General features: G+C 36.8%; 2 long non-coding RNA genes and 1 pseudogene across 4 annotated transcripts; 2 read left to right on the forward strand and 1 right to left on the reverse strand.

Annotated features, from left to right (window-relative positions):
• Nucleotides 1-6,758: 6,758 nt before the first annotated feature.
• Nucleotides 6,759-7,576, forward strand: LOC105203551 (annotated as a pseudogene).
• A 2,116-nt stretch (nucleotides 7,577-9,692) lies between these two features.
• Nucleotides 9,693-12,037, forward strand: LOC120357620. 3 transcript variants are annotated; one of them, XR_005574618.1, is made up of 3 exons: nucleotides 9,693-11,177; nucleotides 11,303-11,614; nucleotides 11,699-12,037. It is a non-coding gene; the product is annotated as an uncharacterized LOC120357620 (long non-coding RNA). The 3 variants fall into 3 exon arrangements; XR_005574619.1 differs by having other exon boundaries at nucleotides 11,303-11,586; XR_005574617.1 differs by having other exon boundaries at nucleotides 9,694-11,177; nucleotides 11,303-11,994.
• An 801-nt stretch (nucleotides 12,038-12,838) lies between these two features.
• On the reverse strand, nucleotides 12,839-14,645 carry LOC120358150. The gene is made up of 3 exons (XR_005575097.1): nucleotides 14,197-14,645; nucleotides 13,877-14,136; nucleotides 12,839-13,154 (listed from the first exon to the last, which is right to left on the reverse strand). It is a non-coding gene; the product is annotated as an uncharacterized LOC120358150 (long non-coding RNA).
• Nucleotides 14,646-16,643: the final 1,998 nt, after the last annotated feature.

Genomic DNA, 16,643 nt, shown 5'->3' on the forward strand with positions numbered 1-16,643 from the left:
ACGCACAGCGATTATCCGTTTGTTTTCTGTTCCTGAACTCTCTAAATAAGTGTACACTTAAAATGAAATAGATAGATGTTTCAAAAGGCTTGTTTTCTATTCCTGCACTAGACTGCACTGGAACGTTCCTTCTTGCTTTTGCTAACTTTGAAACATCTATCTATTTCATTTTAAGTGTACACTTATTTAGAGAGTTCAGGAACAGAAACAAACCGAAAGTTAGCGAAAACAAGAAGGAACGTTCCAGTGCAGTCTAGTGCAGGAACAGAAAACAAGCCTTATGTATGAATAATGCGCGGAAATTTAGTTTGCGTTCCGAAATTCACCATTAGAGGCTCTGTCATTGCAACTATCAAGCGATCGTGAAAAAGGTTTCTATCTGCTTTTACAGTATAACTTTTACTGTAAAAATTTTGTTATATAAAAAAAAATTGTAAAAAAAATATTCATAAATAAATAGCAATATTTCTTATATTGCATAAACTTAATTTACAAATATAATATATATTACATTTATTTTTAATGATCCGTATATTGTAACAACTATTTTATTATGTAGTAATCTAATACTCAAAATTACCTTGTAATTTAATTCAAACGTTGTTTTTCAAAATTAATTTTAATTAGTTTTTTATGTGTGCAAATTTCAAAGTAAATTAATTTCATTAGTCATTAAATTTAACTTTGTTTAATTAAAAAATATTGAATAATTTAGAATATGGACCTTGATCAAAACTGAATTCTCCGCTCACACATGTATTTTCCAAATTTATAAGTTATAAACACTTACATGATTGATTAATATTCTATTTCACAAGACGCACCTTTCTTATATCATTGAGTATCAAAACGCGTTTAAAGTATATTTTTATCTAAATTTGCATTTGATGAAACCTCATTCTATATAATTATCAAAATATCAATTTGTCAAATATAAATATCAAACCTAATTACATCATAAAAGCATTATTTTTATTTATGTATGTATTACTTTATCCTATCAACGCAATGCAATACCAAAAAGGTTAACCTCTTCAATAATATCTCTTCAAACTGTTACCACACTGTTACCACACTTTCATTCTTATTTCAAAATACATACAATTTATTAATTCCCTAAATTTTCACCTTTTCGCCATCATTCGCGGGTGATGGCGAAAAAGTTCACGTGAAAAAGTTCATATTTCCGTTCATGAGTGAGTTAGATGATTCCGTGGAATCGTACACCCAAGGACTTTGATTCTGTCCATGGGGAAATTTTCCAAACTGAGAAGTCACCACTTTCTACATACTCGCAGTTCATGATTAATGAAACGACTAGAGCTTATTGGTCGTTACGTTAATCATGAACTGTAAGTATGTAGAAAGATAACGACTTCTCAGTATGAAAAATTTCCCCATGGACAGAATCAAAGTCCTTGAGTGTACATGATCGTGCAGTTCACGTGAAACTTTTCACTTTTCACGTTTCCGCCCTAGGGAAAATGTTACATGATAGACCCCCAGGAATAGAAAACAAGCCTAGGGAGTTGATCCGTTTGTTTTCTGTTCCTGAACTCCCTGAATTAAGCCTGCCGCAGACGATACGTTTTTTCTTACTGGATTTCTAATTGGATTTTCTTACTTGCTACCGTACGGGCAATGGTACTGGCAGTGCTACTGGCCGTGGCTTCACACCATGGTGGAAGGGATAGCATGGTGTGCTCAATTTGCAGCCTTCTTTCTCTAAAATCTGCGCTCTCCGTCGTTTTTCTGCCTCTTATTCCAGAGGGCTGCCAACTGTAAAAAGTTGAAGTATTTCACTTTCTAAAGTCTGTACACCTGATATAACTGTCTTTGTCGGACGTTTTCTATTTTCACTCTGTCTCTTTTCTTGCAGATACGAGGTGTGTTCAAAAAGTATCGCGAATTTTGTGTTTTTTCAAAAATTATTTATTTATTCATGAATATCTATTTTGTCCCCTTCAAAGTAATCCCCATGAGATATTATACACTTGTGCCAACGGTTTTTCCAATCTTCGAAGCACTTCAAAAAATCATTTTTTTTTATCTTGTTCAGCTCCTCCTTCGATGCCGTCTTTATCTCGTCAAGCGTAGCGTAACGTCGTCCTTTCATGGGCCTCTTCAGTTTAGGGAACAAGAAAAAGTCACAGGGGGCCAGATCTGGGGAATACGGTGGCTGCGGCATCATTAGTGTGTTGTTTTTGGCCAAAAAGTCGCGCACAAGCAACGATGTGTGAGCAGGGGCGTTATCGTGGTGCAAAAGCCAATTTTTGTTCTTCCACAAATCCGGCCGTTTCTGGCGGATTGCTTCGCGCAAATTGCGCATAACTTGCAGGTAATATTCCTTATTGACCGTTCTACCCTGTGGCAAGAACTCATGATGCACCACGCCCCTGCAATCGAAGAAAACTGTCAGCAAAACTTTCACATTCGACCGAACTTGGCGCGCTTTTTTCGGTCTTGGTTCGTGCGGCAGCTTCCATTGAGATGATTGAGCTTTGGTTTCCACGTCATAACCATAAACCCACGATTCGTCACCAGTTATGACCCTCTGGAGCAAATTTGGGTCGTCGCGGACAGAGTCCAACATCTCATTAGCAATGTTCATGCGATGCTGTTTTTGGTCGCAATTGAGCAATTTTGGTACGAATTTCGCGGCGACCCGTCTCATGCCCAAATCATTGATAAAAATCGAATGGTACGATATGTTTAGGTCCTCAGCAACTTCTCTAACGGTGATTCGACGATTGGCCAATACCATTTTCTCCACTTCATTAATTTTTTCGTCTGTTGTTGAAGTGCTCGGGCGTCCGGCACGCTCTTCGTCGTTCACATCTTCTCGGCCTTCTGAGAACATTTTGTACCACCGATAAACGTTGCTTCGGTCCAAGGTAGCTTCTCCGTATGCCACAGTCAACATTCGGAATGCATCCGCGCACTTAATTTCGTTTTTCACACAAAATTTGATACAGGTTCTTTGATCCATTTTTTTGAATAGGTAAAAATCGAAGACGATCCAAAACACGTGCAAGCAAAGCAGCTGTCAACAATTAAGTGAACATTCAAAATGGCCGAGCTTGTCGGCATAAGTGAGAGACATGAGTACCAACATAACGCCACAAAAAGATCGAAATTCGAATATACGTAACCCGCGAAAATTCAAAATTCGCGATACTTTTTGAACACACCTCGTAAAGCCAAATATACAATGGATTGCCCGACATGACCAACGAAAATACACTGATTTGCGTTTGTCTCTTTGAATCTGAATTTTTTCAAAAAAGCACTGAATTCGCGATTCCAGCATCTTGGTGCTTGTTTTAAACCATAAAGCGATTTTTCAAGACGACACACAGGATCTTTTGCAACATTTTTACTAACGCACAGTCCGTCCGGCACCTCCATGAAGATCTCCTCGTCAAGTTTTCCGTACAGAAACGCAGTCTGGACGTCGAACTGAGTCAACTCCAAATCCCTCGAATCAATAATTGCAAGTAACACTTGCAATGAATTGTATCGAACTACAGGTGCAAATGTTTCTGAAAAATCCACGCCTTTCTTCTGCATGAATCCTCTTGCGCAGAGTCGTGCCTTGAATCTACAGACCTCGCCTTCAGTGTTTCTCAAGTTTCGAAAAACCCATTTCAAATCTATAGTTTTCATCCCAGGTTTTCTCTCTACCAGAGACCATGTTCGATTATCCTGGTATGCTTAAAGCTCTTTCTCGATTGCGTCAATCCAGTTTACAGAGTCTTTACTCTCCATTGCCTCTTCGAACGTTGTAGGGATTTCATATTCGACGACATTTGTCTCGTACCGCGATGGTCGTTTTATCACACTTCGATCTCGGAGATTCGGACCTGTATTGCCGCCACGTGGTACTGGCGATGCCACTTCTCGTTGATTCGCTGGTTCATTCTCGGCTGATAAGAAAACCTTGTCGTCCTCTTCTTCATTCTCCTCCTCTTCGCAAACAGGAATCATTTCTTCTTCGACCTTGGGCAATATTATATCTTCCTGCGAATCGTCATTTGCTGACAACGTGATTTTTTCGATTTTTTCATGATATACCACGTCTCTCGATACTGTTACCCTTTTTGTCACAGGATCGTAGACTCAATAGTTTGAGGAGTTGCTTTCGTATCCAACCAGTATCATTTTCTTCGCTCTGACATCGAGCTTTGCCAAGTGCTGTTTGGGCACATTAACAAAGGCTTTGGATCCAAATATCCTCAGATGCTCCAAGTTCGGTTTTCTTCCCATCCATTTCTCGTATGGAGTCGCTCCATCTTGTGTACTCGACGCTCCGGCTCGATTCATCAAATAAACCGCTGTGCTGCACGCCTCAGCCCACAGAAACATCGGAAGCTCCTTCGAGTGAAGCAATGGTTCTCGTACTCTCAATTATCGTACGGTTATCGCGTTCGGCCTTGCCGTTTCGTTGCGGCGTGTACGGCGCCGTGTACTCACGTTGGATACCGCGCAACTTGAGATAATTATCCATCGCACTGTTTCGAAACTCGCAACCGTTATCGGATCGTAGCACGCGCATTGCCCTTCTGAATTTATTTTCAACTATTTTGTCGAACACTCAAAACTTTTCAAACACGTCGCTTTTATGTTTCAGGAAGTAAATATGTCGGAAATTAATTGCATTGTCCTTGAATGTTAGGAGAAACCGCGCACCTCTTAACGATTCTAGCGACATGGGCCCGCACACGTCAGTGTGAAACACTTTTCCGGCTTTCGTTGCTTCACGCACTTGCTCTTTTCGGAACGCCTGTCGATGCAACTTCCCTATTTGACATGAATCGCAAAACACTTCACTGACGTTCGGAAGTTTGACTCCTTTCACTAGCCCATTTTTCACAAGCTCTCGCATCACGCGAGCGTTTACGTGTCAGAGCCTCTCGTGCCAAGTTTGAAATTTCGTCTTCGTGACATTCGCTTCACTGTTTTGCTTCACGCATTTCGCACGAAACAGCATCCAATATATTTGGTTTTCTTGCTTTATTCCGTATCCCACGGTTGTTCCACCTTTCTCGATTCGAACTTGTTTTCCGCTAAAACACACACGGAAACCTTTAAATGTACAGATACCGACCAAAAATAAATTCTTTTTCATTTCCGAAACATGCACCACTTTTTCGACCTGTGCCGCTCGCCACGTACCATCGATATATTTTTCAATTTTAACTGTTCCTTCACCGACTACTCGACATTTTTTGTTGTTTCCGAGAGACACTGTTCCGCCGTCAGATAACTCGCGATATTTACTGAACCATTCGCGTCAGTAAGTAATATGACGAGATGCGCCATTGTCGGTAAGCCAGATATCGCACTTATCTGCCTTCAGCACTGAGTCTGCAATGTCGGTCGGTAACTCGAAACGTCCTTTTCCGGCACTTCCCGATCACTTCCGCTCTCGACTATAAACGCGCAGTCGCATGAATCACTCGCGTTGCAATCTTTTTTTTCCCGTTTTTTGTTTTTACATTCTCGAGCGTAATGCCCCAGTCCTTGACATCGGTAGCATCGCACTTTATCACTGTCTTTGTCTTTCAAATTTTGCTTCTTCTTTTTTACTTTTGCACTTGATTTTTCACTCTTTCTAGCCTCTGTCTTTCTTGTCGCTGCAAACGCTCCCGGAGCTTCATCGTTTACCGAAATGCGAACTTCTTCTCGAAGTAACCTCTCTTGCAGATTTCCCAACGTCTGCATGTCCGTCGGCACATTGTCCCATGCCGTCTGGAAACTCGCGGATTTCTGCGATAGACTTCCGAGCACCTTCGCCGTTATCATTGGCTCTGACACTGGTTCTCCCACGTCTACTAACTGTGCTGCTATGTTTTGTATTTTTGCTATATGCTGCACCATCGAATCATCCGTCGACATTCGGCATTCATAAAAGCGCGTCAGCAGCATCAGTTTATTTGACGCAAATTTTTGTTCGTGCACCGAGGATAACTTTCGCCACATTTCACTCGCCGTCTCGCACGTGAGCAATGGTCGTAGATGTTCCGGCTCGAGCGTCGATGATAACAAGAACATCGCGTGCGCGTTCTCCGTCAGCCACGCTTCCTGAGCCTCTCCTGCCTGCGTTGGTTTCGTTCTCGATTCATCAACAATATTCCATATTCGATGCGCCACAAACAGCATGCGCATTTGAAACTTCCACCCTTGAAAATCCTTTCCGTTGAATTTCGTGATATTTCGAGTTGAGATTGGCTCAAACATCTCGAATACGTTTTCACTCGCGATCGCGTATCAATTTTCCGGGGAGGACCTCCAATGCCAATATGTCCACCGTTTCGCGCCTCGTGCTTCACGCACTACAATTCCCGCGTACTGTGATTTCGCACTTCGTGTATCACGCTTCTCGCGTATCGCTATTCTCTCAGAAGTCTTACACAAATTTCCTGCTCAGTCTACGTGACTGGACTCGTAACCTGTTGATTAACTTTTATTGATAGCAGAAATTTTATTCGACCCGAAGACGATACAATCAGTTATATCGCGGACCGCGAAATCGCTTCCTCTCGGATCGCCGCCGTACAAAAGATAAGTGACCGGTAGGACGGACCGGCACGACATGACAAGACGAAATTGTGTCAGCCAGCATGCTGATTGGCTGCTTCTTTCGCGCCTTTTCTAATGTACCGATCTCGGTCGCTCTAGAAGAAAACTTTGGGCGGACACGCATTAAACATTCTTAACAGGAACATTCCATACAGACAATAATGAGAAAAAATATAATGAGTCTCTTGGATCAGATGTTACTTCAAATAATTTGGAAGTATCAATTACTCCTCACTCACCGGAACAATCAAATTCTTATGATAACACTATTTATTATAATGTATTATTAAGTTATTTATTATTATTTATTATTACTGTACTTTTATGACACGTTATATTATTTTGTAGATTATACTTCACTTATACTTCAGAAAAAAAGTACAACGATGTATTTGATAAAGTTAAATGTTTAAAGGAACAACTACAAGAAATAAATAAAAAACTTGATTTAGCCAACAAAATTATCTTAGAAAGTAATAAATCTAATAATGTGTTAAAAAAACACATTAAGAGATTAACTACAATGAAGAACAACTTAAAACATCACGTAAGCTTGGAATCAGAAAAGAAAATATTCAATGATAACCAACTAGAAGCTCTTATGCGTCGATCCACACGGGGCTGCATGTGGTCTAACGACACCATTAAAAGAGCGCTTCGATTAAAGTTTTCCTGCGGTTCTAGTGGTTATCAATAATTACTGAAGGAAAAAATGCCTCTACCATCCGAACGTACACTTTGAAGAAAATTGGAAGGTACCAACTTTGAAGAAGGGATGTCCAACAATGTTTTTAAATTGTTAGAAGACAAGGTCGCTCTATTTAAAATTAGTAGGAAAAGAGATTGTATGCTCGCATTAGACGAAATAAGCATTACACCGGGGGAACAATTAAACTCAGCAACACAGTCATATTGTAGAGATGCGTTCTTTCGCACATGTACTGGTAATGGTACTTCTCCACGTTCTTTCTCTTCTATTTGTGACAAATTTTAAAAACTACTATACTAATTCTTGTTTTATATTTCAAGTTGTTTCAAAATTTCTCTTTTTCTATCTTATTCTTTTCAAAGTTAAAAAACTTTTTTGTTTGTCTAACTTTTAAGGTAAATCTTTTTGACTAAATCAAGTTAAAAATTATTAGTTTGTTAACTTTATTTAACTTTTAATTTTTAATTAGTTTAAGTTATTATATGATTCTTTTGGTTCTTTCTATATAATTTTTCCACTTTTTGTTTCTTGCTTTATATAGGAGAAAGTGCTGATGCTACGCATGCTTTAATTTTTGTACTAGCTGGTATCTTCTCACGTTGGAAACAAATTATTGCTTTTTATTTAACACCTGATAGTTATGATGGAGCATTGTTACACTCTATTATACTTGAAATTATTTAAAAAGCTGAAAATATCGGACTTTATGTACATAGTGTTACAAACGACATGGGCTTGAATAATTTAGTGATGTGGCGTCAGTTTCTTGTTGGTTTTGCTGGACACAATTCAACAATAACAAACTCAATAACTCATCCTACTGACAAAAATCGTAAGCTTTGATTTATCGCTGACCCTGCTCATCTATTGACAAATCTAAAATTCTGCTTGCTTAATAACAAAACTATTACCTTGCCTTCGAAATTCATTAATGAAAATAAACTATTATCCTCTGTAGTTAATAGTTTGCATTTAAAAGAACTTGCTAAATTTCAAAACAGTTTGTAATTAAAATTAGCACCGAAAATAAAAGTAGATAATTTCTCAAGTGGTACTTTTAATAAAATAAAAATCAACAAAGCTAAAAATTTTTTATCTCGCAATGTTAGTCTGAACTTTCTCGGGATTTAAAAATTTGAAAAAGAATATTGGACGACAGCCTTGTTCATTGAATACATTTCAAAGTGGTTTACGTCATAGACGTAGGATCTATAGACTGAGCATTCAAGGAGTGGGGTAAAGTTCTCGCGTGAAAAACTAGAAAGAGATAGCCTGCTTTGGACCACTATTCTGTCTTTGTCTAATGACGCGCGTGGGGGGTACAGTAAAGGTAACGAAACTCTCGGTAAGATTAGGGAAAGAGAAAAGGGAAATGTAAGTGAATGTGAAAAAAGAATGAAGGGGAATTGAAAAGCATTGGAAAAAGTGCCAAAATATAGAATTATATATAATGTAAAATTGTGTATTAAAATTTAAACAATAAAGTATTGAATAAACATTTAAAGCACCTGGCATAACAGTAATAAAAAAATTAACTCTGCTGATCTTTATATATATCTATATATATAATATATGTTATTAATTTTTAAATAAAATGAGTTTTGTGAATTTATATCTTATTCGTCTAATTTTGTTATTCTTAGAAGCAGCATAATGATGTATACGAAGAGTGAAAAACTTTTTTAAGAAAATACGAATCAATTGATTTCTATGATCCATCAGTGGAGCTTGATTAAAAGCATGTTCTTTTTCAGTAAATAAATTATTTATTCTTAGTATTATTAATGTTAAATTTATCAGTTTCTTTATTACGTTTGTAGACGTTAAAATATTTTCATTCATTTGTATTACATTTTCTGCTACTTTATAAATTTTTTACTACATCGTTGGATGCATTAAATAATTTGCCGTAGGCTTTTCTTGTTTGCAGTTTGGATGGTGCCTGTGTTTGCTTCAAGCATTCAATGCACGAATAACAACTTAATTTTTTTTCTGTCTGTTTAGCAACAAATCCTGCAATATATGCAAGAACATCTGTTTGATACTCGCTAAACGTAATTGATGGCTGCACTGTATAATCATGTTCCACATCTCAAATGAAATCTTCCGTCCAGTTATTTTTCTTATCAGTGTAGTCTGTAGTAACTTTGAGAAGGACAGTATCATCTTTAGGTGTACAATTCCCATTGAAGATAATATTAACATTGACATGAGCATGGAGTTTTTTTAAAGCTGCTTTGAACTGTCTACTTGTTGGATTGTTGTTACATCCACCAAAACGTCTTATACAAGAAAAAAATGTTTCTGTTTGAACTTCCCGCGTGTTCCGCTGGTCGTGCATGCAGTTGCAGTTGGTAGTACACTATGGTGGCGCTAGGCGCAAAAAATGTGGAGGTTGGCAACGGGCTTCAACTCACCTTCTTGTTAGAGACGACGAGCGTGCACGTGCGCGTCTTTAATGCGTTATTGTTTTATAGCAATAAGTTACGAGTATTGTTTTGCATAGCGAATTTGAGTTTTTGTGAAGTAAGGCAATCAGATTGCAGAGAGAGGACCATTCACGTTGGTCTACATATTGTCTCAGTGACAGAGCCATTCGGGTGTGGTTCGCCGTTCGGGCGGAGATTGAGAAAGAGAACGCAAGGTTCTCGTCGCGGATTCTGGATCTGCGATTTTCATACAGCCGTTCGGGCGAGGTCGGTCTGCCTGTTGGGCAGAGGGAGAGCGAACTCAAGGTTCTCTTCTCCTGGTATTTTACTATCTAACCATATAGCCGTTCGGGTGTAGACTGCTTTTTGGACAAGGAGAGAGAGAAAGAGAGAGAGCGCAAGGCTCTCGTCAAACCCGCTTACATTTTGGTTATACATAGCCGGTTGGACATAGGCCGCCATTTTGGACAACCGGAGATACAAGCGCATGGAATCATTTATCTGGCTACCTATTAGCATCAATCCAAACACAAGGCTGCTGATATTATCCGAGAGTTAACAGCGCTTTGTGACTATTAATTTTCTGTTTATTTTCAGCGTTATATACAGGTATTTTCTTGTTTCATTGTTCTTACACCTCAACTCATAATACGAGAAGGCCGAGTCTCATCTGGCAGTGCGGTACTATTCCAGCATTTCGAGGGTTGACTATTGAAACCTGAGCAGTATACGATTCGCATCTTACGGCAACTGAAGTTTACAGCCCTGCCCCTTTTTTTGGCACGAGATTGCTGCAGAATTAACTGATTTATTTTAGCATACGAACATATTAACTATATTAAATTTTTCATAATAAATTCACTGTTTGTTATTTGAATTTATCCGTTGAGTTATAACTATCATTTCATAGTTAACCCACTAACTATTTTAAACGTCGAGTTCTAACAGTTTCTAAATGGTTTTGAGACATTTTGTATGTTAGTAAAAAGGTCATGTAATTTTCTGAAAACAAAGATTCAGCCAAAAAGATCACGCTTTTTAAACATATTATTAATCCTAGAAAATCTGTTTTATTTTTAGTCTGAATTATTGGTGTTGTATCTATTTTTAATTTTGCAATGTATTCAATAAAACTTTCCGTTTTCACTTTTATGTCTTGCAAATGTTCTACAGAAGTTGCTCGTTGGGTATGATTTTTTGTCAGACAATTTCTTGTTAAGCAGATCGAATACATTATTTATTATTTGACAAAACTTTGCCGTTGGTGTTGCACCTTGAAATTGTATTAATTTCAAATCTTTTTCACAGGTGTTTAGAGCGTTTGCAACGCTACAACTAAAGATCTGAGCAGCTAGTCGAACTTTCATTTTTTTCATAGTGAAAATGAATGTGATTGCGACGAATTTTAGTCATGCTAAATGAAGCCCCATCTTCTTGTTTTTCACAAGTAACGTGAAGTACGTCCAAGCAATTGAGTTCTCGTTCCTATCTATAAAATAATGTTTTGCAGCCAAAGTGTTTCTTACTAATTTCAGTATATGAGCTGCATCCAACATAACTGTTATGGGCTCTCTTGTTACAGGATGTTCAAAATGAGTTATTAACTCATCTGGAGAAGTTGAAATTTTTGCTCCAAGTTGTTCCACCATAGAAATATTTGTAGCTGCCCCATCAAAAGTAACATTACAAATTGGAATTCCATAAGAATTTGCAACGTGCAATATTTCACTTAAAATATTACTTTTTTCTTTGCCCGATAATGTATAGATAAAGTAATAAGCGACCACAATTTTAAAATATGAATTGATGCCTACTAACATGAATACAAGAACATTTGTAGCTTCTGTATTGTTATTACAGTCATTGGTATTATCTCCAATATCAATATATCCCTGTAATTTTTTTCCATCAAACTCTATTAGTTTTCTAATTGCCATTTCATCGCATATTAAAGAAAAATATAATTTTTTACTTTCAGCTTCGGCATTTTTACATAATTCAGACACATGCTTCATCGCATCAATTGAAATTCCCTGTTTATTATTAACTGTACTTAATCACTTTCGAATTGTGTTCTGATGCGAAAAAACATTTATTAATGTTTTCCTTACGTAATCATAGGCTGTTGGCGAGTAAAAATGCAATGTGCAGGCAAATTGTTTTAGTTCGTTTGGAAATTGATCCTTCTTTTGATGTAGAAGTTTTCCTATTAACTGTTCAGTTATGGGGGAATTTATTTTCTGTGGAAATGTGAAAAAATTGCAAATTAAGATCATGGATTTGTATATTTATTGACAATATAACCCTATAATATTAATACCGTTTATTACAAAAATTATATAAAAATAAATGATACTGTATATAATAATAATCTGCTGTATATAATGTATGTGTACATAATAATAATCTATATCTAATATATATGTGTATACAGGGTGATTCAGAACGACCCATGTGTTCCTGTAAAGACGTGTTCTTGGATAAATTCTGAGACGATTTTTCCTGTACGAAAATTTTGTCCGACGCTTACTTTTTGAATAATAAGAGGATAAAGGGTAAGCGCCCGCGTCGGACGGTGAGTTGCGCCGCCTTTGTCTACCATGTGTACACGGCCCGTGATTTGCTAACTTTATCTTCTTATTATTCAAAAAGTAAGCATCGGACAAAATTTTCGTACAGGAAAAATAGTTTCAGAATTTATCCAAGAACACGTCTTTACAGGGACACATGGGTCGTTCTGAATCACCCTGTATAATAATTAATACTATAATTATAATGTATATATAATGATCAATTTAAATATTCATGAGAAATAATGCACCAGGAAGGAATTATAATGATTAATATTATACATTATTTCTGAAGAAAAAAATGATACAGCAAATAGTGCTGTATAGATCTCAAAACTTATCGATTTATTTTATTTATTTTATTTATTTTATTTATTTATTTTTCACCAACATAGATTAACTTTAATCTCAGTTTAACTTATTCTTTATCTTTCATCAGTTCTAAAAATTGAAATAAGATAAAGATTAAGTTAAACTGTGATCAAAGTTAATCTACATAAATAAAAATAAGCATTAGTTACTCGAACTTTCTTTTCATTTTTATATAACTCTTAGCGATAAAAAGATCAGAATGTGGACCATCGTTTTCTTAACTTACGCTCAACATCTCTGATACAGAATCTGTTATTAAGTTCTTTTTTTTTAACTCCTGAATAATATCTTTTGTTGTTTGAATTTGATTAAGAAGACGCTTATTTTTATATTACAAAAGCATGTTTTCTTTTCTTAAGCCTTTGCATACTGCCACAAATCGATTCCATACAATTTCATCTGTAAAATCTTCTCTTCTAAAAAGCCCAAAACTCCTGTAAAGTGCAATGTCTTTTTGTTGGTGTTGTAGATAAGGCGCAAGAGTCATTTGTCCTAGAAAATAATATTTGGATATTATATGATTCTTGTAAATGAAACAGGGTAGGTATCTTTAGAATTTGCTTTGCTAGATCTAGAGACAAATCATTGTCCACGAGTGTTATTACCGTTAAGGTGATGCTAAAGTCGTCTTTTTTTACCGACCGTATGTTAATTTTCGGGCATGCCGTTCTTCTAATTGCATTTACAGATTTAAAAATCCTTTTCCACAATTAAAGTATAGACAGTAATGTATGATGGACGCTATATAAGGATAAGGAAAACAAAAAAAATTAAGAATAATTTTCCAATTTTATTTGTTTTCATTATCCTTATATAGCGTCCATTATACATTACTGTCTATACTTTAATTGTGGAAAAGGATTTTTAAATCTGTAAATGCAATTAGAAGAACGGCATGCCCGAAAATTAACATTCGGTCGGTAAAAAAGGACGACTTTAGCATCCCCTTAAGCTGTCAGCAATAGATGTTGGCACATTCTCAATATTATTGCCCTCTATATTATCATCCATATCCTTGTGACATTCCATTGGAAGTTGTTCAGAATTTCTAAATAATGCCATGGTTAACCGAGTTCTTATAATCACTAATATAAAATTAACTTAGAATAAGATAGGATAAAATGGATTATTCTAATTATTAATATCTGCAAAACCAATGAAGAGAATGAAAAAAACTTTGTCAATCAAAATGTTAAAAAATAAATTCTCAATACATGTAAAATTTGTAAAATTCTCCTCAGTGGGTCTCAAGATAGTGATGATTTAAAAAGTTTATTTTATCTCATCTTGATATTGCTTCTTCAAAATTAGTGTAGTTTTAAATTTAGTGTTTCTCATTTCTAATAAGCTGAACTTTTGCATCTAATTGAAGAATATTTATATTTGGGACAGCATCTTTTCTCAAAAGTTGCCTTCGATCGCATTTTATGATTTTTAACCACTTTTTTCGTGTATCTGGATCTGATCTGGAAAACTGAAAACACATGTAGTGTGTGAATTTGGACATTACGATGGATATATAATAATTACATACCAATGGAAAATAATAGGCTCATCAGTTTTATATTGTTCATTGTGGCACACACAACAATATCAACTCATTGTGCTGACTTTAATGTTATTTTTTACTTAGATTATATTACTTTACTTAGGTTAGCTGGAGTCCTCACTTGTAAAACAAGTGAAGATTTCCCACGTGCGTCATTAGACAAAGACAGAATAGTGGTCCAAAGCTTGCTATCTCTTTCTAGTTTTTCACGCCTCCACTCCTCGAAGGTCTATAGATCCTATGTCTATGGTTTGCGTTAATAACCTCACAAACTCAAAAAGTTGCATTGAGGCAAACTCCAAGTGATGAATTTAAAAAAAAAAAATTTGAAGAATCTGTTGCATTTTTAGAGTCTATTATACAACTTTTCCAAGAAATAATAATTGGTAAAAGTACACAATTTAAACCCGTGCAACGTGAAGTTATTATTAGTACTAAATCCATCATCGAAATGTCGATGTATTTAATTAATGAAAAAGGCTGTACGTATTAGTAGTTCGATTAATATCCGATTGTGTCGAAAATATATTTTGCTTTATTAGAACTAAACAACTTAACCCAAACGCCTTACAATTTAAATAAAGTTTGAAAATCATCGCGGTATCAGAATATTTAAAACCAATAGGTAACTCTAGTTATGAAGAAGATGACAGAATAGTTGCTGGTAATTAAACCCAAAGTAAAAGAAATGAAAAAAGTTGTGCTACCTGTTCCTCATGTTTCAGCAAAAGAAATAAATTTAAGAGTCATTGAACTTAATATATTATACAATTGCCGGATATATTCTTTCTCGGATTTTAAAATATAATATTTTATGTTAAGTGTGTTTAAACTCCGCTGGATCTCTCACATAAAATTTAACTTTTAAATATGCACAATTTGTACAATTAAAATGTTTTCGACGTAATACGCTGTTTTTTGTTAATGACACAACATTTAAATATTTTCACCAAATGTAAATTATTATCAGACAATATCTTCCACGTTCAAAAGGGAAATTTGATGCAAATAAATACGATTTAGTTAATTTTTTTAAGGAAAAAATAATGTGCATTTCATGTAATAAATTGAAGAATTGCCATAACATAAAATATAAAATAATGACACGTTTTATTAAATTTTGACTTTGAATAGAAAATCGCAAAAGCCAATTACCAAACAAAGTATACAATAGCAAAACTATGGCAATGCATGCAATGATACGATAGTTAAATTTGATAGTTCTACTATTATAATCAAATGTCATCGCATTTGATTACAACAATTGAACTATCAAATTGAATAATATTATATAAGTACACATAAAATTTTTTCTACCATCATTAAGTTTAAACTACATGGTTTGGTAATTATATTTATTTAATTTGTAACGCTGGTACTTTTCGGTGCGGTGGTTCGAATATCGAGATACTTTTCGGTGCGTTGGAATATCGTGATCGGGTGCTCGGATGTGCTCGCCGGATGCCAGGGTTTTTGGTAGTAATGAGAACTCCGTGTTATGAGTACAAAAATACAAACGTAAAAATATATTTATCTCATGTAATTGAAATACACAAATAATAATCATGCACCGGAGTGCTCGGTTAGACAATGATCGGACCAGCGCAAAGTAAATGGACGACGATTGGTCGGGCCGGACAAAATACAATTCGCTGCGTAAATTAATATTTAAACAAAAGAACAGATTTGGATAATTAAAGAAACGGACGGACGGACTTATCTTCTGCGCTATGCGCTTGGAGTTAATAATCGGAGTTGCCGTGAAGCGGCGAACTTAGAGTACGGCTAAACGGGTCGTAATTGGCCCGCGCAACGGCCGGTCGCGGTCGCGGAATCGGCGGCGCGCGGTGCGGTTCCGCGACACGCGAGGGTGGTTGACGTTAGAGACCTAAATGGTCTCTTTCTGCGGGGAGTTGTCACCCCGTCGGAGTAGGTTTACGATTCAGCCAGGGAGCGGCATCGAGTATTTCCGACGACAGGGTTGTTCTCGAAAATCCCCGAGAACGGATGTGCGGGACGGACGGTTAACCAAAAATACCCAGCCGCGGGAACGACAAGTATTCCCGTCGTGAACGGAGGATGGGATTGGTCGAGTATTCCCAGCCGTTAGGAATGACGAGTATGCCCGTCGTAAGATAATTGGAACGAGAATGTCCGTTTCCGAGGAGGTGTTCGAGAATACCCAAGCTAAGGAGCGCCGAGAATGCCCAGCGCAGGAGCGGAGTCGGTGCGAGATCAGTGGCTCGGAGCGATCTGATTTCAGCTGCCCGCTGCCGGCTTATATAGCGGTTCGCGCGGTCGGACGTAGCAATCAGCGCGCGCGGTTGGGCCGGCCGGAATGGGAACGCTTGCCGAACGCGGCGCGCGGCACGCATGGTAGCGCCATGGAGTAGGAGAATAGGAGACCGAACTCGACAGCGCGCGTGAAGCAA

Source organism: Solenopsis invicta, chromosome 1 (assembly GCF_016802725.1).
Source record: "Solenopsis invicta isolate M01_SB chromosome 1, UNIL_Sinv_3.0, whole genome shotgun sequence".
In the NCBI taxonomy this organism is placed as follows: Eukaryota; Metazoa; Arthropoda; class Insecta; order Hymenoptera; family Formicidae; genus Solenopsis; species Solenopsis invicta.